The 21,913-nt window shown below is 43.2% G+C and overlaps 8 non-coding genes across 8 annotated transcripts; 6 read left to right on the top strand and 2 right to left on the bottom strand.

Annotated features, from left to right (window-relative positions):
- Positions 1 to 1,174: 1,174 nt before the first annotated feature.
- Trnal-uaa lies at positions 1,175 to 1,258 on the top strand. The gene has a single exon. It is a non-coding gene; the product is annotated as a tRNA-Leu (tRNA).
- A 6,820-nt stretch (positions 1,259 to 8,078) lies between these two features.
- Positions 8,079 to 8,151, bottom strand: Trnak-uuu. Its single transcript has one exon. It is a non-coding gene; the product is annotated as a tRNA-Lys (tRNA).
- A 5,196-nt stretch (positions 8,152 to 13,347) lies between these two features.
- On the top strand, positions 13,348 to 13,420 carry Trnaa-agc. Its single transcript has one exon. It is a non-coding gene; the product is annotated as a tRNA-Ala (tRNA).
- Positions 13,421 to 13,608: 188 nt separating this feature from the next.
- On the bottom strand, positions 13,609 to 13,680 carry Trnaq-cug. Its single transcript has one exon. It is a non-coding gene; the product is annotated as a tRNA-Gln (tRNA).
- A 4,816-nt stretch (positions 13,681 to 18,496) lies between these two features.
- Trnal-uaa lies at positions 18,497 to 18,580 on the top strand. The gene has a single exon. It is a non-coding gene; the product is annotated as a tRNA-Leu (tRNA).
- A 794-nt stretch (positions 18,581 to 19,374) lies between these two features.
- Trnat-ugu lies at positions 19,375 to 19,446 on the top strand. The gene has a single exon. It is a non-coding gene; the product is annotated as a tRNA-Thr (tRNA).
- A 424-nt stretch (positions 19,447 to 19,870) lies between these two features.
- Positions 19,871 to 19,943, top strand: Trnaf-gaa. Its single transcript has one exon. It is a non-coding gene; the product is annotated as a tRNA-Phe (tRNA).
- Positions 19,944 to 21,501: 1,558 nt separating this feature from the next.
- On the top strand, positions 21,502 to 21,573 carry Trnah-gug. The gene has a single exon. It is a non-coding gene; the product is annotated as a tRNA-His (tRNA).
- Positions 21,574 to 21,913: the final 340 nt, after the last annotated feature.

The following is a 21,913-nucleotide window of genomic DNA, read 5'->3' as shown; positions in this document are numbered from 1 at the left end:
TTCAGTGTTTGCATTAAAACATCGTTACAGCTCCATAGATGGAAAATTTTACATTTTGTACATGTAATTAACCTAGCTAGTATGAAGTTAGCTTCATAACTGGAAATATGTCCCCATGGGAACCACTGGCTCGTTATCAGCGGCTCATCGGTGGCCATGCAATGCATGGCCACCGATGATTCACTTTCTAAAATCTCTAAAGGTTGCAGACGCTGTGCGGCGGTATCTGTGATACGAGCGCCATATATCGGGGCCCTTGCGGGTGCATTGCAGCACAACATCTGTGTGTGGTCGTACGTGTATCGTGTGTATTCGTTCACGCTTAGCGCCTGCATCCTAAGCTTTTATGCAGGCGTACGTAACTTTTTTTTGCAGTTCAAATTCGCTACTTGTGGTCAATAGTTGACTTTTTTGTTGTTATTTCCGTTTGGTAGTTTGTTTTCGCTTGCGTGGATGGGACGCAAATGAAAGAACTCAAATTACTCAAGTTACCCTGTCCATGTTTTATAATTTGACGAGTTAATAGATACTTAAAAATGTTCTTAACGTTTTGTTCAGTTTTCTTCTATTGTTGTAACATATCATGTCTTAGTCTCCTTATCTGGTCATCTTAGTCTCTCGTAGGCGCGGGTGTGGGGCGCGTGGCAGGGAGGCGGGTGTGGGGTGCGTGGCAGGGAGGCGCGGGNGAAGCAGCGGGTGTGGGGCACGTGGCAGGGAGGCGCGGGTGTGTGGCGCGTGGCAGGGAGGCGCGGGTGTGACGTTGGCCTCCCCTTTTGCCCTCATTCTCACTTTGTCATAAAATATTCACAGTGAAATCATTTAAGTCTAGATAATCATACCATTAGATGAACGGTTTGCAAAATTATTGAATATTTCACTTAATTATTTGCTGTTCATTATATATCATTATTATTATACATATCGTTATATACATTATATTTTATATATTTTAAGAAAGAACTAGCTCCTGCGTAGCCTTCTTGAAGCGCTTGAGGGGTTTTGTCCTCGACTATTTTGCCCTCAAAATTATTGAATATTCCACTTAATTATTTACTATTCATTATATATCATTATTATAATATATATCGTTATATACGCTACTATATTCTACGAAAGAACTAGCTCTCGCGTTGCCCTCTTGAAGCGCTTGAGGGCTTTTCTCCTCGACCAGAATGTCAGGTTGGCCGAGTGGTCTAAGGCGTCAGATTTAAGCTCTGATACTCTCAGGAGTGCGTGGGTTCGAACCCCACACCTGACAGCCTGTGTTTTGTGTGGTCCACCCACTACAAATATATAACTAAACCGTTGAATTTGACATTTAACGCGTGTCGTAAATGTAACTAAACCGTTGAATTTTACATTCATTTAACCCTTGCATTTAGCCCTCTGTATACTGACGTTAACTTGGTTTCACAGTCTTTCCTTCACGAAAATCATTGAGAACTATTGATGCATCCGTTGTTAAAATTTCTATTATAACCTGTTATGTTTTTGTTCTTGTGGCAGTTATTTAGTAACAATGTGCTATTAGTGCTATTATAAGTACTATGCTTCATGGGCGGTCTAATGGTTAACGGGAGCGGCCGCTGCCATCTGCCATGCACTCTTGTCCATTATGACACTCGGTTGCCACGGGCTGGTAATTAACAACAATTAGTTACGTCGTTTAATTATTAACAATTAGTTATGTCGTTCAAGTCATGGAGTGGCACCGCTGCGTGGACGTCTCGTGGCACGGCTGCGTGGACGTCTCGTGGCACCGCTGCGTGGACGTTTCGTGGCACGGCTGCGTGGACGTTTAATGGCACCGCTGCGTGGACGTTTAATGGCACCGCTGCATGGACGTTTCGTGGCACGGCTGCGTGTATGCAGCAGCCATATACCTAATGTCTCACTACACGCAGGGTCCCCGACAGCGGTAAATTGCAGCCGTCGTCCGCCTCTTATTGCCCGCATTAATTTGGCCACGTGGGGCGTGTTGTGCCACTAGCGGCGGTCAGAACATGACCTGGCTTCTATCCTTATTAATGGTTCATTTTTTAATGGCTAATTAATCAATGGTTCTCTCATAAATACTTCTCTTTTTAATTGTTGTTTCATTAATGGTTCTCCTATTATTGGTTCTCTTATGGGTAGGTACTTCTGTTATCAATGGTTCTCTTATTAACTGTACCGCTTGTCTCGATGAGCCTCCAGGGCACGCCTGCTGGTGTCGCGAGGACTTGATTCTTTATTCTGCCGTATTATGGACTTGATTATGTATGATCATTGCGGTGTTAATCAACGCAATTGCTAGAGGAACATTAAGACAGCTAATTTCATTAAAAACGAACACCGCGACTGCTAATTTCTTTACAAAGGAACACCGCAACTGCTAGTATCAGTAGAAACGAGTAATTGAAAGAACTCGGCGGATAACGTAGTGCGTGCGTTCTCTACGCATTTTTTGCGTCGTTGGCTGCCGGAGATGCTTCTTGAATGCTGCTTCAATTTCCCGCTTATGGTAAGAAGTTTATTTCAAATTCATTCCTATCACAATGTTTAAATATGAAATTCTCATTCACCCTAATTTTCGATTTCAGAATTCCTATGTCGTTTGTAAGTAATAACGTTTGTGTTGCATCAATCTATGTTTGTCAGGGAAAGAAAACGATCCGAGCTTTTTAAAATCGTTTGAGAACGAATAAAGTTTATGAACACTATCTTAGAGTTCCCGGTGGTTGGAGATAACAAATGCTGGGGGCATTCGTGTGACGCATTTGTGATGTGAATGATGCAGATCTCATTACATTCGGGACACAATAATGCACAATCATCACACTTCATTATAATCAGCGGAAGAACTGATAGAAATTCTATAGGTGTACATGAAATATATACAAAGATGTATGAAAATTGTATGCAAGTTCCTGAGAAATAATGTGTAAGTTTTGTAAAAATGATATAATTTATAAAAATATATATATGAATTCGATTAAGTTTTATAAGAATTATATATTATATATTAAAAAATTGAATAGAAGCGTCTGGTCGCGGCTGTTACGTAACACAAGTTTAAAGCAAGCAGTTGTATGACAAACTTGTATCGCTGTGTGGTGCAGCTGTGTAGCTTATCGCTGCTGTGTATGTATGGCTGCTGCTGCTGCTGCTGCTGGCTGCCTGCTGCTGCTGCTGCTGCTGCTGCTGCCTGCCTCGCAATTGCTTGCAGACGTCGCCTGTGCTGTCTACGAGGGCACAAGTATGGAGCACTTTTGCGCGCGAATGTTAGCCACTTATGCGCGCGAATGTTAGCCACTTATGCGCGCGAATGTTAGCCACTTATGCGCGCGAATGTTAGCCACTTATGCGCGCGAATGTTAGGCACTTATGCGCGCGAATGTTAGGCACTTATGCGCGCGAATGTTAGGCACTTATGCGCGCGAATGTTAGCCACTTATGCGCGCGAATGTTAGGCACTTATGCGCGCGAATGTTAGGCACTTATGCGCGCGAATGTTAGCCACTTATGCGCGCGAATGTTAGGCACTTATGCGCGCGAATGTTAGGCACTTATGCGCGCGAATGTTAGGCACTTATGCGCACGAATGTTAGGCACTTATGCGCATGAATGTTAGGCACTTATGCGCATGAATGTTAGGTTCTTATGCGCGCATGAATACGGAACGTGAATCTCGACGCGCATGACGCTAATTGACGGAGACGCGCAGCGCGCGCTTGCCCGCATGCGCGCGTTTTTGCCCGTGCGCTTGTCGCGCGCATCGCTGCGCACATTGGAATGATGTCAGTAACGTGAGATTTAGAAGTGAAAACATCGTGCAGAGGAAACTTGTACTTACTTTATGTTAAGGTTAAAAAAGTAGAAGAAGAGCAAATCTAAATTATTAATGTCATACGACCAAAGTGCTTGAAAGTACTTTAATTATAGCAATATAATGAATCATCGAAAAACCAATCATTAGATTATTGGGAGTAGTTAATGTCATTTTTTTCTCTTAATCGCCGTGTAAGAACTGTGTCACCTTTATACATCTATCTATGAATTTATATTTCTACATACTTCTGTATATACATCTATATTTTTACATACTTCTATATATACATTTATATCTTCTATCTGTTCTTCCTTACCACTAACTCCCACCCTCACTAAACGTCCTCATCTCTGCAATGTAAGCATCTTTATCTATTGCATTTGATACTCAATTAAGTGGCAGTTTGTCAAGGCTGTCACAACACACCTATCATTTCTCTGAGTGCTGCTCACTCACGAGCTGCACTCGTTTACTCAAGGCAGACATGAACAAGATATTCATATCTTGTTCATCCAGATGAGTGAATGAACAAGATAATAACTTGTTCATTCACTCATCACATAACTTAACTTCAGAATATCTTGTTCACTGCATGAACAAGATATTCACTGCCTCATGGGCAGCATTAAGCCGTGCATGCTGCATAATTCTGCCCTCGGTTTTTGTTATTCATTGCTACGCGTGTGGGACAAATTGACGCACGTATGCCTCACGTGGGTCTGAGGGCTGCGCGTGTGAGACAAATTGACGCACGTATACCTCACGTGGGTCTGAGGGCCACGAATGTGGGACAAATTGACACATGTATGCTTCACGTGGGTCTGAGGGCCACGAATGTGGGACAAATTGACACACGTATGCTTCACGTGGGTCTGAGGTATTAATTTTTATGCCATCGTTAAGGGAACGTTATGCTAGTAATTATCTGAGAGCGAGCGTTATTAAACTTATTATCAAGTTTCAGTTTCGGTGTCAGAATGTTGGATTCAAATACAGAACGTCTCGGCCGTGTTGTTGCTACGGTCATTGCAAGCGATGCTCGAAACCTTTACGGTCACGACGTTCGTTTTAAAACGTGACGATATTGTGACAGCTTGCAATGCTGTCACAATATTGATGCTTACAATGTTTAGTTTTCTGTATACTTTACGCTACGCGGGTTCCGCGACTTGCGCTCATTCCTTTATGCTCATTTTATTTAAGCCGGAATTTCCGACCGTAATACTGCATGATTTTTGCTTTCGTCTATCGAGTAAAAGTTTTATTTTGTTTATCAAATTAACGGAAACCAATGTAGAGCAAGCAAGGTAGAGGACTGTTAAGTGTGATTAATTGGATTAATAAGAGCGTTTCGCGAATTGCTGCACATCAAGACAAGTGGCAGAACTACACCCAAGAGATGTGGAATAAGATTTAAATAAGATTAAGAAGAGGAAGTGGCTGAGAGTGAGGCCAATAGCTGGGGTGTTATGGTGGAGGGCCACGGAAAGTGACCAACAGGGCCAGGGAAGAAGGGAGGATGTGGGGCCAGGAAGAAAGGGGGCTGAACAGAGAGGGGAGGGTGTGGGGCCAGGGATTGGAGGTGTGGGGCCAGCGATGGGAGGTTTGGGGCCAGGAATGGGAGGTGTGGGGCCAGGGATGGGAGGTGTGGGGCCAGGGATGGGAGGTGTGGGGCCAGGGATGGGAGGTGTGGGGCCAGGTATGGGAGGTGTGGGGCCAGGGATGGGAGGTGTGGGGCCAGGGATGGGAGGTGTGGGGCCAGGGAGGACAGGCATGCGGGGACATGAGAAGGCTGATGTAGGTTATCGCATGGGGCCATGTGGCCATGCGGCGTTACTGTGTCTGTCTCGAGGCTCTTAGCTTCATGTCACCTCATGGCCCGTCATGTGTCCTGTGTCTCCCCACACTTGTGTGTCCTTATACACACTTCCTGTATATTCACCTTCTCCTGTATCTTGTATGTATTCACTTACTCCTGTATCTTGTATGTATTCACTTACTCGTGTATCTTATTAGTCACATGTGTGTTCTAGAATTGTTTTTTAAAGAATCGCACATTATTGTCCAACACTTCTTATATACTGACAGACCTTAACTCGTGCATACATTGCTTGACACTCACCATCGTGTTTATTTATTGTCTGTATATGCTACAGATATAATGCTCCATATTGGTACCGATATATTTTTCTGTATAGTGTATATTGGTACAGTCTGTACAGATATAATGGTCTGAGCATTGACGCCGATATATAGGTCTGTATAATGTATATTGGTATCTATATAATGGTTTGAGCATATATATTTTTCTGTATAGTGGATATTGGTACCGATATAATGGTCTGAGCATTGACACCGATATAGTAGTAGCATAATAGTAGATATCATAAATACATAATACACTTAAATAGGAAACGTGCAACTCAAAAATTTGAGCCAGAAATCACTTTGGAAACAATCCCCGCGCGAGCTCTGACAAATCCGGTACACTTATAGTCTGGTGCCAGACTGGCAGACTCACAATGATCATTTCATCACAAACTAATTAAGCCCGGGTTTGTGTTTCCTCAGGCACTTTGCCGAATTGTGGTTAGTGTTGTGTTGTGTGTTGAGTGATTTATAGGGACGATTGTATGGCAGAAATGTGCCGTTTGTGACTATCCAATTATAATGGATTTATCCAAGGCTATCTAATTAAAATGGGTTCATCAAAGGCTATCTAATTATAACGGGTTTATCAAGAAGCACTTTGTGAACACGAGTCAGGACTTCACTCGCCTCGTATGCATAGGCGCGGTATCGCTGGCCGTACATTGGCCCACTCCATTCACAGGCGCGGTATCGCTGGCCATTCATTGACCCACTCCATTCACAGGCGCCGTATCGCTGGCCATCCAGTGGCCTCCTCAGCATTGCCTGAAATTTGCAATTCGAGTAGACTGATCGACGCTGCTATCCTGGCCAATGCATGTAATTTATGGTGCTTTTAGTCTGCTCATTTATACCCGTCATGTTATAGCTTGATAGTTAAGTTTGGTAGGAATAGCATACAGCCTACTACCTAAGTGACAGATAAAGGAAGAAGTATGACGAGTTTCAGCTGTGATACGTCGCATCGTCACGACGCTTGGCCAGCTCATTGCACGTCGCCGAGCACACGTCGTCTTGAGCGCGCGTTTTACGCGCACTAAAAACCCGCTTCGTTAGAGACGTGTTGACGGCAGGCTTGACGTGGTGGCTTCATCGTAACGTAGCGAGGGTATTGCTGCTACTCGGTATTTTGTTACCGTGCATGTTCGAGCTCAGCTGTACATGAAAACTCTGTATTTGAGCTCCATGCTAAATCAGATCTGAGGGTCTATGAGGTCTACGGGATATTTGGTCTACGGGGTATTTGGTCTATGGGGTATTTGGTCTACGGGGTATTTGGTCTACTGGGTATTTGGTCTACAGGGTATTTGGTCTACGGGGTATTACTGTAGGTCTACGGGGTATTCAGCCGCAAGTCATTCCTCAACCGAGGTCATCGGAGTTCGTATGTATGATACGGCGGCAGTTGCCATGGGAGACTGGCGTAAATGTTCAACTTCTGATCTTAGCACGAGATCTCTCGATGTTTTATACGTGTTCTTCATTCATTACACTCATGTTAACTACTTAATTAGAAGAAACCTGTAATAAGACGATGAAAAGATTGTGAAGCGAGGCAATTATATTAAATCCATTAAAGATTTCAAGGCAATTACGAGATAACGTAATAACTGTGTTATCAGTTGCATTTTTGTAGCGTCTGGGATCATTTGGGGGTTTAAAAGGGATCATTTGGGGGTTTAAAAACGATTAATAACTTATTTCTGAGACAAATTAGCCTGGCGTATAACTTGGAATAGTTTTTTATACGAAAAGTTAGCAAGCGATGTATGTGATATGATGTTCACTCTGTTTCATTCTCTGTCAATATGATGTTCACTCTGTTTTGCCCACTGTATATGATGTTCACTCTGTTTTGCCCACTGTATATGATGTTCACTCTGTTTTGCCCACATAAGCATCAAAATAGCGGATTGTCCACAGTTTTATATTCGTTCCGTGAACTTCAATGTAGAACTGATTCCACCTATTGCAAATGACAAGCTCGTAGTTATTGGCAAGTCAACGTAAGCAATTTGTCAGGTCTACTGAACACGGTAACTAATCAATAGTTACGCGTGTGTAATTGTAATCAATACAATCAAGGTTGAGAAGATTATTCGATATCAAAAGAGGCCGCCCGAACAGGGACTCGAACCCTGGACCCTCAGGTTAAAAGCCTGATGCTCTACCGACTGAGCCATCCGGGCCATGACTGCTGTCACGACGGCTGCTCAATTGCCTTATCCGCTCCTAGATTTCAAAATTTATTGGTTTACACTTTTTGGAAATTGGAATTTCAAACTGGTATTCATAGCCGTTTCAGTAAGGAACGTGTTACATGAAAGTAATACGCATTTTTGAGGGTTTGAGTTGGAAATAATGCGCTACTCAACTCCGTTCGCTGAATCTATTCCATGCATTGAGCGTCAGTGAATAGAATAACTGTGCAGACATATTTGAGAGAGACATAACCCAATGGCGTTACTGACTGCGTTACTGACTGAAGTTATTGACTGACGGCCTTTTTGGTCAAGTTATTGATAGAGGCTCTTGGTGCTGCTGTGTATGTGCTGTCCTCCACTTCATACGAGATGGACGAGGATGTTATCGTGTTGGAGAGCTCGACTGTGTCAGGATATGGTTTATGTTTTGTGTGCAATAATTCATGCGTGTGTGGAAATATTTCTCATCAGGCGTGTATGCGTGTGGTTCCTTTCAATTTGCGTGTTCACATATGTATGAATTTAATGTATTTCAGTGATGTGTTTTCGTAATTTTAATGAGTGCGTGCTGTCAATGTGTGTTGCTACGCGATTCGTGGCTTTGGATTTGTCGATTTTTTATAGCGATTATACACCTGACAAAGGACGCAGTTTCTTCGCTATCTGATAAGAACTTGCACACGTGCGAATTTTTATGAGATAAGAAGAACGGCCCGTATTAAACGTGGTTGTGGTAGAATGAAAAAAAAAAGCTTTTGCATAGGCGATATGTGCTTGCGATCCTTCTCGGCATGAAATTAATGTTATGCAGTAGAACGATTTTAGCGCATTTTCTCATTTATGGAAAAAATGCACTATTGCGTGCTCGTCATGTCCGTCCGTCTGTCTGTCCGTGACTTCACGTTTTCGTCGACGAGAAAATTGGCACTCACTGCAGTGAGTACTGAGTTATATTTTTTGATCTTAGTAATCTCTATGTGTGGCTGTTTCAATCGAGTAACGCCTTGTGTGGCTGTTTTTTTGTGTGGTATTTCCTTTTAGCGCGCCATTTGCGGTAGAGGAATGCTGTAAAATTCCCAAGATTTCATGAACTTGATTTTCTTCGTAGGCGTACGCACAGCTCATTACGATGACAGTAAATTGGCACTGCTGTGTCTATCGGCATTTCCATAGCAATCAGCATTCCTGTGCCAATCGGTATTCCTGTGCCAATTGACATTCCGGTTCCAATCGGCATTCATGTGTGTTATTGGCTTTCTTGTACCAATTGGCATTACTGTGGCGAACGGTATTCCGGTACCAATCGGCATTCCTGTGCCAATTGTCATTCCTATGCAGTACTCATATGTCACACCATTGATCCTCATTTGCAACTCTCGGCTTGTACTGTACTTACGGGTAACTTGTTCTGTACCAACGCTGCACATAATTAGCCACTTAATTTAGTTTATTTATCCAGAAGTAATATATCTTAAGGCCTTTGCGTCTCTGAACTTCAGTCGGTGAGTGCAGAAAGCGACCGATGCAGAGTAAAAAAATGAAAAAATACCCATTTGCTATGTTATTAAATATCTTTTCCTTCAATATCCTCACTAAAAAATGATCATGCAGCATTACACATAATAACTAATACATGTTCAACATGATCGAAAGACTACATGCATGCTTGTTCTGACATCGTCACACGTGTACCACACGTGTACTGTATTCAGACTTCGGAAACTCTTGACTCATTGTTACGTCCGCTCTTTGCTCCTGCTGAGAATAAATAAGGGTGTCAATATTTGGACAACAAGTCCCAATAATTTTTCTGAGTTTGCAGCTATTTACTGAGAGCGTCGGGATGCTCGTTCGCTGACAGTTAGGCGTCATCACCCACCCACTGAAACTGACGTAACCGCTGACGCATGTTCGGATGTGATGTCATTTTCTTACACTCCGAGGAATGAGTGGGACTTTGTCTAAATAACGATGTATTTAAAAACCCCTATGTAGGTCATCCTGACCCAGTTTGTCCGAGCAAGAGGACTTCTCAGTGCTAATTAACGTGCAAAAAAGTGCCTTTTCGTATTGGTCATTAAATACCAAAGTCTACATAGTATTCAAAAAGTTACTATGTTAGTTATCATTGCATGCTGAAAAAATATTACATTATCCAGCGATTAGTTAAGAATTTTTTAAACTCATTTAATTGTAAATAATCCCTATTTCATGCCTGTCATGAGTTGCTTGCTGCCTGTAATATAATTCTGAATTGGGCAGACCATTGAGACCCGTCCTACACTTCCATTTATGGTTGATGATCAATTATTTTGTTATTGTATGTCATTGTTGTGGGACGAACTTGGTGAGTAAAATAACATAATTGACTATATAACAATCACCGCGTTCACCACGCACAACAATCATAGAGGCTTTAAATCATCTATTTATTATATACGGAAATTCTGTATTTATGTATAGGAGCTATGACTCCTATATTTATAATAGATTGAGATCCTAGATTAATGGTAGATCGATATACATTTATATAGGAGCTTGATCTTCCATATATTTATTGTCGATGTAACTCATATATTGATAGGAGTTTTATATTCTGTTATTGGAGTTGAAATTCTGATATCTTATTAGAATCCTTCTAACGCCTCTATATGTGTTGGTTTAATCCTAGATAACAAGATCTCCTTCAATAAACACATCAACCACGTCTGTCAGGGACTGAGTAAAGCCCACGGAGTTCTGCGTGCCTTATAAAATGAATTGCCTTTCCTTCATTAAAAACGTTTTTTACGCATTGTCTTTATCTAAACTATCAATCACTTGAGTAATCTGGGGTGGTGTACCTTTCAATACAAAAAAACGGGTCATCACATTACTTAATAAATCGTTACGTTCTATGCTTAGGGTTAGGTATGACGATAATAATATTCCTTTGATATGCACTAACGAATTATATAGGCGGTCGAAAATTTTAAAACTTGACGATATGTTCAGATTTCAACTTTTAAAGTTCATGAATAGAGCACTTTACCATGATGAACGTCTTTTTAAAACTGCTTTCGCCCCTCTTGTTCCCCAGCATTCTCACAACACCAGGGGCGTTCGATTTAACCTACCACCGGTTCGTTTAGACATAGAAAAAAGCGGTACCGTTTTTAATTGTGTCAAATATTTTAACGAATTGCCCGATGAGTTCAAACAAGATTGCTCTAAAATGTTTTCAAAAATAAAAGACCGTGATTTTATACTTGACCAGTATTAATTTGACTTCTATTATTATGCAAGTTTTAGGTATTTTGACTAGATGTTTATAGTTGTACTCTGTTTTACTAAGTGTGATGTTGACATTGCCTCTTTTTTGCTGATTTTTCTACTATGACATACGGTTATCAGTTTTTAAAGCTTTTGTCAATAGTTTTGCTAATTTTATAAATTTGTTACTTATTTGTTCAAATCGTCGTCTTGTTATGATTGGAATTGAGTCTTGTGCCTATTGTTTTGCCTGCGAAGCTTTTTTAGCTTATGGGCATTCACCTGGAAGCCTTGCTATTTTATTTCACGTCTCTTTTTATTTTTTCATTGTGACGTGTGCTCCTGTGTGAATAAATAAATAAAATAAATGTGATATATTTTTACTAGTTTAAATAAAACATTTTGTCTCGTTTGCATTATTTCCAGACTAATATTATAAATGTTTGATTATGTTCATTTTTATTCACTTGTATTTGTCATATAGTTTTTAAGGTTTGCCACGCGCCAATAATTAATTCAATCCTTTATTTCATTACAAATTTCTTTCATCAATTTTCTCCTATACCGCTAGTCTTCATCTTAACCAAGTAACCTAACCCGGCCACCGTTCATTTAATTCGGTTTCATGTCCACTAATTCATGTATAGATGGCCTCTTATTTGAGTAGCGTTGTAATGTAATAATCTTTCTTTTGGTTATATTCAATATTGGCCTGACTCGAACACTAGCAATCAGCTCGCTAAGTGCTAGTGTTTTGAGTGACCGTATAGTAGTTAGCTACCGTTACGGTCAGTAGCTCCGGTGTGGACCGTACGTCTCGCTTAATAGTACACCGCATTTGCATGGTAGATCTTATCTACCAGCAGGTAGACGGTAGATTAAGTCGTTAGCCTACGCAGCAGCGCGCAAATTGTCCAGAGACTCTGAATGGTACAGCTACCGGGGCTGAGAAGGATACTTGTTGATGGTACAGCTACCGGGGCTGAGAAGGATACTTGTTGGTCTTTGCTGATGATATTTTCGTCGTTCTAAACCTTGATATGTAATTGATATTGATATTCAATTTTGAATGTCAATCTAGTCCACATAAACATCTATGTTCGTTATCTCATCATTTTCACTCATGCGTTGAAATAAAGCACAAAAATATATGCAATTATTTTTATACCTCCTCAGTGCAGGGGACCTTTGACGAGTGTGTGCTGTTAGAAGTCCTGTAGGATTTCGCATTCCTATAGGGGCATTGTTCTAGAGGCATCGAACTATATTATATTCGAGTGAGTGTCCAAGTAAACAACAAATTGATCACTTCTTCACGCTTCAACTTCGAGTTCTTGAAAAAATGTCGATTATTTCAATACAAGTAGTGCATGATTCACTGTGTTGTGTGCGATGGATACTGTAGGACATTTGGATAACTCGTCGGATTAAATTATAACTTAGCAGCGTTAACCAGACTCAAGTTCATTGTAGAGGGCTTGTTGTAAATATGCACTGCATCTGCAGCCTCACGCCACGCCTTACGTGATTATGTTGGCTGGTTTGCCTGCAACATAGTGGGGAATATGTTTTCTCTACACATGCCATGTGCTAACTACTTGCCTGCAGCATAATATGCCTCATCACATCAACACATGCCATTTGATGACATGCTTGCCTGCAGCATAATATGCCTCATCACATCACACTATAATTTGTGACGATCTGATTGGCAAAGCAGAAATAAAATTCCCGGACGCTGATATTCTGTCGAGACTTCTGACGCATGTGTTATTTTGAATGTATATTATCATTATAGGCGGCCACATCACAGTGTATAGGCGACCACTGCACCGTCCTGCACAAAACTATATAAAGTAATTACATTCACCACATATTAATTTATCATTAATTATCACTTGATCGTCTTTAAAAGAGCTTATGACATGTGGGGCTGTAGCTCAAATGGTAGAGCGCTCGCTTAGCATGCGAGAAGTACGGGGATCGATACCCCGCAGCTCCAGTGATATATTTTGTACTTCCCTCTTCGGATTGCGTCTAGATGCTCTAAAATGCATGTTTGACGATAAAAAATAGGTATATATTAGAAAAATTAATTTCTTCCCCTGCATCATTACTTGCACTTTTTTTTCTTCTCCGCCAATGGTTTTCACGCTGGCATTTCCGTGTGTGCGCGCCAAAATTAGTCACAGGTTCTACCGAGACTCGAACTCGGATTGTTGGATTCAGAGTCCAAAGTGCTAACCATTACACCATAGAACCCTGGCCTTTGGAGGCATTCATTGTCATGCCGGATCTTCGTGACAATGCCGAGCCGGCAACCAAATTGAATTTTGAAAATATCTATTGTTTCAAAAAAAAGTTTTTATTGTTTGTAAAAAATGTATTAGTACTTTGTGTTCAGAGCCTTGCGCAGGAGTATAGCAGCAGAGTGTGTGCAGAAGTATAGCAGCGGGAGTTTGTGCAGAAGTATAGCAGTGGAGTGTGTGCAGAAGTATAGCAGCGGAGTGTGTGCAGAAGTATAGCAGCGGAGTGTGTGCAGAAGTATAGCAGCGGAGTGTGTGCAGAAGTATAGCAGCGGAGTGTGCAGAAGTATATCAGCGAGAGTGTGTGCAGAAGTATTACGGACACAAAATAATACAAAATGAGAATTTTAATCATTTTAATCAACACGGCGGGATGCGTTAGCAAAAGTTCTGCATTTTCTCAGTCTTTGAATGTTGTCAAATTTATATTGTTTGCGAATTTCGCACGTTCAATTATTGTAAATTGCTTGTTGTCAAAATCTACAGTGCCTGCCGAACGATTAATTGCCTTGTGTGCCGTGTGTTCTGACTCTCAGTCATGTGTATTGTGTATGTATTTTATGAATGTATATCTATACTCATACAGCATATGTATGGTGGGAGGATAGGATGTTGACAGCTCCAGGGATGAGGGTTGCGTTCACCATCCCTCCATGGTGTCACCCTCATCCCTTCCTCCCTCTCATTCTCCCTCTTTTCTCATCTCTTTATCTCTTTATTTCTTTCTTACTTTCCGTTCATTTGTATATTTTTATCTTTTCATATATTTCACTTTACCTCTCCATTTAATTCCTCCTTATTTTCCGTTCATTTGTATATTTATTTTCCTCTTCTGCCATGAGTGGGTGGGGAGTGGGGGTGAGGAATTGTGGCAAGTGGGCACGGAGTGTGGCAAGTGTGCCGTGAAGTGTGGCCAGTGTGCCGGGAAGTGTGGCACGAAGGCGTATATATATATATACTGTATACACAGATTAACTATTATATTATACATATTACTACATATATTAAGTGCATAAAAGTGTGGCTAGTGTGGCTGCCACTGCTTGCACAGTATTGAATGTCTGCATATTGTCAACCGTAGGCGCGGGTCAGTGTATGTCACTTTTACAGTTATACTGAGCCGGCTTCAGCGCAGTGTTTACATATTTACAACAGTGACATGCTATGTCTTGTGCTTGATGCTACAGTGAGCGCTACTCAAGATACTAGAATGGAATTGAAGTTATATACCAGGAGCTGTTAGGTGGAAGGGGAATGCCAACAAAATAAACTCAATGCCAGGTGGAAGGGGGTTGGAGAACATTGAGTTTAGACCAGAAGATGTGAAAATGAGCTTCAGAGAACTATGGCGACGTTTTCAGCCTTATATAGGACCTGATGGAATTCCGGCAGTGCTGTTGAAGAAGTGTGTTGGAGCGCCGCTCACAATGATCTGGAAAGCCTCGATGATGGCACACTTATATTGCTGAACTGTGATCTTGACCTCACGCATGTGATAAAGGTTTTTGAGAAAGTAGTTGCCAGGAGGCTTGTCCAGTACATGGAAGAGGCTGAAGTGTATAATAACGAACAACATGCCTGGTTTCGGCGTAATCGTTCCTGTTTGTCGCAGTTACTGCATGGAGCACCATGACCGTCTAGTGGCCCAGCTGGAAGAGGGAGCTGGCGTGGACGTGATATACCTAGACATTGCTGAAGCTTTTGACAAAGTTGACCATGGGGTGCTCTTTAGAAAGCTGAGGCTGTTGGGGGTAGGAGGAAGCCTGTTAGGGTGGATCCACAACTTCCTTACAGATAGAGTACAAGCTGTCGCAATTGGAAACTCGAAATCGAGAGAAGCGAAGGTGAAAAGCGGAGTTCCGCAGGGCTCAGTGCTTGGACCGATCCTCTTCCTCATCCACATTGCTAATATCGACTCGGAGGTTATACACGCATCTACATCGTCATTTGTGGACGATACAAGAGTGCTGATGAAGATCACAGATGACTTAGACTGCAAGAGGTTACAGGATGACTTGTCGACAATCTTTGATTGGGCCCTAGTGAACAATATGCAGTTTAACGGCACCAAGTTCGAAGTAATGAGATACAGAGTCCGCACAGAAAACTGGATGCCACATTGCTACTTGGCATCAGATGGCATAGAAATTGAGAAGCAACTTCTTCGAGATCTCGGAGTGTTGATGAGTACTGAAGCCACGTTCGATGACCACATCGAGTATATAGTTGAGCGAGGGAGACAAAGGATTGGGTGGATCTGGCATACATTCTGAACGAGAGAAGCAGCATGCACCAATGATTGCACTCTTCAGAGCCCTCGTGCTCCCCAATTTTGAATACTGCTGTCCGCTTTTGGCCCCCGCTCAAGGCGGGTGCGGTGCGAAAACTGGAGGCAGCTAGTGCTGCGGACGGCCTTTACGTACAGGATCAGCGGCATGAGGGAGCTGAACCTGAACTACTGGGGAAGGCTGAAACACCTGCGGGACTGTACTCACTGGAGAGAAGAGAGAGGTATATCATACTGTACACTTGGAAAATGATAAACGGACTGGCTCTCAAGTTAGAGAGTGCGACCTCCAGAATAGTGACATATTACGCTGTTAGAAAAATTACCGATAACGGTATTACCGGCGTTTCAGTGGCCGTTCGGCACGTGAAAAGAAACACCGTGTCGCCGTTTTTATTCTAATTTAACACTAGAAATCCGTAAAACATATGATAAAACGGCGAAACAGTTTATTTTCACGGGGCAACCGGCCACTAGAACGCCAGTGGGACCGTTTTTTTCACCTTTTTTTCTAACTGTATACAATGAAAATAGGGGAGACTGTGCAGGATTCCCCCATTTAATAACGAGCCGCGGCCAGAGTACAGACTCTTCGATCGTGATGGATCACTGTCCGTGGTGGGACCGAGCCTCTTTAACGCTTTGCGCCTAAGATGCTGACAGGATGGGAGTTCATCCATGCGACGACCTTCGAGACGACTGGACAAGTTTTTAAGAAAGATCCCGGATTATGGGAATCTACCCTCAGCTAGTCATAAGCAAATGTATTTTGCATCAGCTGGCCCAAAGGAGGGCAAATAGACGGAACACGTCCAACGTTACATCCGGGACCCGAGGGCGGGGTGACCTGCCTAGCGACGACTTGGTGACGGAGGACGACGAAGACGGCGCATCAGCGTGACCGGGGACTAAAAAGTCTTAAACTCATCATAAGGTCATAAGGAGCAAACAGTGGCTCGCACTGCTAAGTGTCGACGCGTGAGTCAAGCCTCTATCCAACGAGTCTAGCCTCCATCCAGTAAGTCTTAACCCATTCAGTGAATTTCGCCTCCTTTCAGTGAGTCTAGCCTCCATTCTGCGAGTCTAGCCTCCAGCCAGTGAGTCTAGCCCCCACTTTGTGAGTCTAGCCCAGTGAGTGTAACTGCCCAGTGAGTCTAGCTCCGACCCAATGAGTCTAGCCTCTACTCAGTGAGTCAAGCCTCTACTCAGTGAGTCTAGCCTCTACTCAGTGAGTCAAGCCTCTACTCAGTGAATCTAGCCTCTACCCAGTGACCTCAGCACCGGGACACCTGTATAGGCTGGTCAATAGTCGACCATATTGAAGGCAGTGACAATTTCTCCACAATTTTCCACTCTGCCTAAATGTTCCCCGGATTAGAGATGACAGTGAACGTTCTACACGCGGTAATTTCCTCATAAATTATCGCTCCGTATTAACCAGTGGTTTATCACGGCCGGCCGCCGATACCCCGGCCATGCGTGGTCGCAAGGGCGGAGTGCGTACCTCATCCGCTAATGACTCAATCGTAGAGTCGTGACCTGACCCGATCATTGGCCCGCAGCCCCCCGCTGCCCAGCCCGCCGAGTTATGGGCCTGCTGGCCCGCCGAGTTATAGGCCTGTTGCCCGCCGAGTTATGGGCCTGTTGGCCCGCCGAGTTATGGGCCTGTTGGCCCGCCGAGTTATGGGCCCGCTGGCCCTCCGAGTTATGGGCCTGCTGCCCCGCCGAGTTATGGGCCCGCCGAGTTATGGGCCTGCTGGCCCGCCGAGTTATGGGCCCGCTGGCCCGCCGTGTTATGGGCCTGCTGGCCTGCCGAGTTATGGGCCCGCTGGCCCTCCGAGTTATGGGCCTGCTGCCCCGCCGAGTTATGGGCCTGCTGGCCCGCCGTGTTATGAGCCTGCTGGCCCGCCGAGTTATGGGCCCGCTGGCCCACCGAGTTATGGGCCCGCTGGCCCGCCGAGTTATGGGCCTGCTGGCCCGCCGAGTTGCCCGCTGGCCCGACTTCTGGCGGCTCTTCATCTGTAGCACTCGTTGTGTTGCACTCGTTGTGTTGCACTCATTGTGTTGCACTCGTTGTGTTGCACTCATTGTGTTGCACTCGTTGTGTTGCACTTATTGTGTTGCACTCATTGTGTTGCACTCATTGTGTTGCATTCATTGTGTTGCACTCATTGTGTTGCACTCATTGTGTTGCCCTCATTGTGTTGCATTCACTTTGTTGCACTAATTGTGTTGCACTCGCTGTATTACACACATTTTGTTGCACTCATACATGTTTCATGTCAACAATACTTTCATGATTGCATTATTATTTGCCAAGGACTATCGTCACTTTAGTTGTGTAGCAGGTAATAGACATGCATGTTAACTAAACTTCAAAACGAATTTTATTATAGTTTAACAGTAAAATGGCTAGGCAAGCGAATGGAATTACAAGGTAAAAAAAAAAGAAAGTAAAATAGCGGAGTCCGGGTTAGGATAACGTGTCAGGTTGGCCGAGTGGTCTAAGGCGTCAGATTTAAGCTCTGATACTCTCAGGAGTGCGTGGGTTCGAACCCCACACCTGACAGCCTAAGTTTTGTTGTCACGTCCAAACATTTATTTAAAAAAACGTGAACAAATAATTCACTACTCAGTTTCTTGCAGTATCAGCTAGGAAACTATACATTTTGGCACGTAAATCGTATTCGCGAATAAAAAATTCTATTAACCTGAGTTAATGTTCTTAGAAATTCTTGCAGAATTATTTAAACTCAATGAAAATTTATTCCTGAAATTCCGAGCGATTTTTTCGAGTGATCTTTGGCTGACATCTGGGAGCTAAACCAGACAATTATTTAGCGTTCAAGTTTTCGAAATATTGTTGAACATCAGACTAACTTCTTCATATGTTGCTCAAATTACGTAAATAATTTTCAGAAGAAACTATTTAAAATGTTGATTAAAGCAAATATGTTTGCAGAAAGTTTTAGATTTTGTATTCAGAAGACATGAATAGTTTGTAAGAAGATAAAGCGTGAATTTTTAGCTCAATATTGAGGCAAGACGCGGTTCTTTAATTTATTTAAATTATAGTGACACATTCAATAGAAATGGTGCCCGCCATGTGAGCCATCTAATGGAGATGATGCCCGCCATGTGAGCCATCTAATGGAGATGATGCCCGCCATGCGAGCCATCTAATGGAGATGATGCCCGCCATGTGAGCCATCTAATGGAGATGATGCCTGCCATGTGAGCCATCTAATGGAGATGATGCCTGCCATGTGAGCCATCTAATGGAGATGTAGCATTATTTGTTCTTCCCATTGCATTCATGAGTAACTGAAATAAAAAAAATGTGCAGGTGTATGCATGACATGCGCCTCTATAGCTCAGTGGTAGAGCACTGGTCTTGTAAACCAGGGGTCGTGAGTTCAAACCTCACTGGGGGCAATGACATGAATTTTAAATGAGTTCTACTAAAAAATGTGAAGATCATTGCAATGATTCCGATTGTGGTGTGTGCATTGAAGTTGGTGCAGCACTGCCATGAGTGGAGTGTAAATAACTGGTAATTACAGTTCAGATGACGGGGTTCTTTTTGTGGTTACTTGTTATTAAAATTATAATTTATTTATTTTCTAAGCTTGAATTTTGAGTTATTTGGAGTATGTAATTCGTATGTATCTAATACGCGAGGTAATATATGTAGAAGGTCGTAAGATCAGGTGAAAAATTAGCTGTTGTTTGTACGACTTACTTCTCGACGCTCATAAAGTTTCCCAATCAGGAAATGATGAAGTATTGTAAACATTTAATCAAATTCACAGGATTTAATTCCTGTGAACTTATTGGTCTATGGCCTGTTATAATAGCAGCCTAGATAGCTCAGTTGGGAGAGCGTTAGACTGAAGATCTAAAGGTCCCCGGTTCGATCCCGGGTCTGGGCAGAGACTTTTGTTCTCAATTAGATTAAACTGTCCATCGTGAGTTTGTGCAATAATCAATCGTATTATCAAGACTGCAGATTTTTAGATTAACATTTATAACCAATTGATTTTTAAAACCAAATCGTTATTGATATTTAAGTCATCGTTATGTTGGTTGAATTATCTGGCTAATATTCAAGAGCAATGTTTCCTGCGATAGATGATATTAGTATTAATTAAAGTGTTCTCAACCATGGATATTGCGTAGACAATAAATGTGCTTCTGATACGAACTGCATCAGTATATATCATCTGGATGTGGCATGTTAACATCAGCCTGCATAGGCTCAGATACCTTATCTCCCGTTATCTCGTCAGGCCCGTAACTCGTATGGGCCACTGAGCCTCAACCACTGGGGAACTGGGTAATGTTTTGGGCCCTGGGTAATGTTGTTGGCCCAGATGACTATTGTGGGCCCAGGGGACTATTGTGGGCTCAGGGGACTATTGTGGGCTCAGGGGACTATTGTGGGCCCAGATGACTATTATGGGCCCAGGACACAATTTTACGCATCGCCAATACCACATTGCATGGGAGACGCGCTGTCTGCGATACCTTGAACGGGTAAGGTACCTCCCTAGCTGTCCCCTCCTCTCCCTCTTTCTTGACAGGTGCGATGCATGCCCTTCAAAAGTCATCCAGTTGCTTGATTTAGATTTTAGGCGCTCTAGCGTGGCCTGGGAATGCTACATCCCGAACTCATATTACCGATACTAAGGATAAGAACGAATATTTCATTGATGTTAAAGGCACAATAGCAATATGTATTGACAATTTAGTGTTAACAGTTTAATGTTTATCATACCTGACGGCTTGTCTTATTGCGATGTAGCTACTGACTGATCCCAATGCTGACTTCAACGATGTAGCTGCTGCCTCTGAAATATGACATTATTTCTCGAATTGGAAGACTGAATATGAGATAATGTTTGATATTTGTACTGTTTTATGATTTTTTATGGTCATATAGTCTTTTATATTCATTTTATGCACAAATTTGGGTTATACATAACGGATGTGCCTGTACATCATGGCTCGGTTCCACGTCTCGCGTCGTCTCGACTCTGCCATGTCTGTTCCTGCAAGTCTCGCGTCGTCTCGACTCTGCCATGTCTGTTCCTCCAAGTCTCGAGTCGTCTCGACTCTGCTATGTCTGTTCCTCCAAGTCTCGAGTCGTCTCGACTCTACCATTTCTGTTCCTGCAAGTCTCGAGTCGTCTCGACTCTACCATGTCTGTTCCTCCAAGTCTCGCGTCGTCTCGACTCTGCCATGTCTGTTCCTCCAAGTCTCGCGTCGTCTCGACTCTGCCATGTCTGTTCCTCCAAGTCTCGAGTCGTCTCGCCATGTCTGTTCCTCCAAGTCTCGAGTCGTCTCGACTCTACCATGTCTGTTCCTCCAAGTCTCGAGTCGTCTCGACTCTACCATGTCTGTTCCTCCAAGTCTCGAGTCGTTTCGACTCTACCATGTCTGTCTCGGAATGTCTCGGTGCAAGTTACATGCGTCATCATGAGCCGGCCGGCCGTGATCGTATAGTGGTTAGTACATTGCGTTGTGGCCGCAATAACCCAGGTTCGAATCCTGGTCACGGCAGCGAGCTCGATCATTTTGGCCGTCCGGACGGCTGGTCCGGCCGTCGTCATGGTAACACGCGACGCTGGCGTGGCGGGGGGAGGGGAGAGGTGACGTGAGTGAGAGAGGCGACGAGAGAGTGAACGAGTCGACGAGAGAGAGAGAGAGTGAGCGAGTCGACGAGAGAGAGTGAGCGAGTCGACATGAGTGAGCGAGTCGACGAGAGAGTGAGCGAATCGACGAAAGAGTGATCGAGTCGACAAAAGTGAGCGAGTCGAGCCGACGAGAGAGTGAGCGAGTCGACGAGAGTGAGTGAGTCGACGAGAGAGTGAGCGAGTCGACGAGAGAGTGAGCGAGTCGA

The sequence above is a fragment of the Hyalella azteca genome, unplaced genomic scaffold (assembly GCF_000764305.2).
Source record: "Hyalella azteca isolate HAZT.00-mixed unplaced genomic scaffold, Hazt_2.0.2 contig11045, whole genome shotgun sequence".
NCBI lineage: Eukaryota > Metazoa > Arthropoda > Malacostraca > Amphipoda > Hyalellidae > Hyalella > Hyalella azteca.
This window is presented reverse-complemented; position numbering and strand designations above follow the sequence as displayed.